We start from the raw sequence: 1,188 nt of genomic DNA on the forward strand, positions 1-1,188 counted from the left end.
TAATATCTATAATGATAGTAAGTAAAAGTTGTATTATTTTGTAATAATAATTATTATTATAAAAATATCAATATTTATAATTACTAAGATGACGTTATGATAAAATGATAATTCTAATTATGATAACTTTAATATTTACAATAATTTTTAATATTATCTTTAAAATAATAATTCTATTTAAAATAATAATAATAATGATATTTTATAGTAACAATGACATTTCTATTAAAATGATAATTTTTGTTAAAATGATAGTTTTAATACTAACGATACTTTTAATAATAATAGTAATGATAAAAATAATAAGAACGATAATTTTATCTAAATCAATATCTTATAATATTTTAATTTCATCATGATACTCTTACCCATTATTTCCTAATCGTTTCGTTTAATAGCTTTTAATCGTCTTTTATATCGTGTTCATAATAATGATAATAATAGTAATCGAAATAATCAGGTGTTACAAATATTTGTTTTAATTACACTAATATTAATAATGATAGTTACTATAACATTATTAATGATAATACTAATAATTATCTTAATGATAATATAGTAATAATAATAATAACAATAACAATATCCATTTTTAAATAATGATATATATATTAATAATGATAATAATAATAATAATAATAATAATACCAATAATAATAATAATAATAATAATAATAATAATAATAATAATAATAATAATAATAATAATAATAATAATAATTGGATAATAATAATAATACTAATTAGAACTTTAACGATAATAACGATAGTAATAATAAAAAAAAATAACAATTTTTAATGATAAATCCCTTTTATTGAGAAAGATAATAATAATGATAATAATAAGATAAAACTAGAACGACGATAAAAACGACGATAATAATAATCATTTTTAATAAAAATATCGAAAATTCAATTGATTATAATTTCTAATCCGTTCATCGAAACCATTCGATATCTAAAGGAAAAGTTCTTAATTTTTCGCTAGCTTTCCAAGGACATGCATATCTTATACCTTATCTCAACCGCAAGTGTAACTAATTCAACATTCAACCTAACCTGTCTAATGGAAATATCAAAAGTACAAGCATGCATAATCCTAAATACTCGAGCACTAGTCAGGGATACACTATTAGTATGTAAAAGTTAAATTATGAGTACTCACGTATCAATATTGAGATTCAATAT

This window comes from Rutidosis leptorrhynchoides, chromosome 7 (assembly GCF_046630445.1).
Source record: "Rutidosis leptorrhynchoides isolate AG116_Rl617_1_P2 chromosome 7, CSIRO_AGI_Rlap_v1, whole genome shotgun sequence".
Taxonomy (NCBI): domain Eukaryota; kingdom Viridiplantae; phylum Streptophyta; class Magnoliopsida; order Asterales; family Asteraceae; genus Rutidosis; species Rutidosis leptorrhynchoides.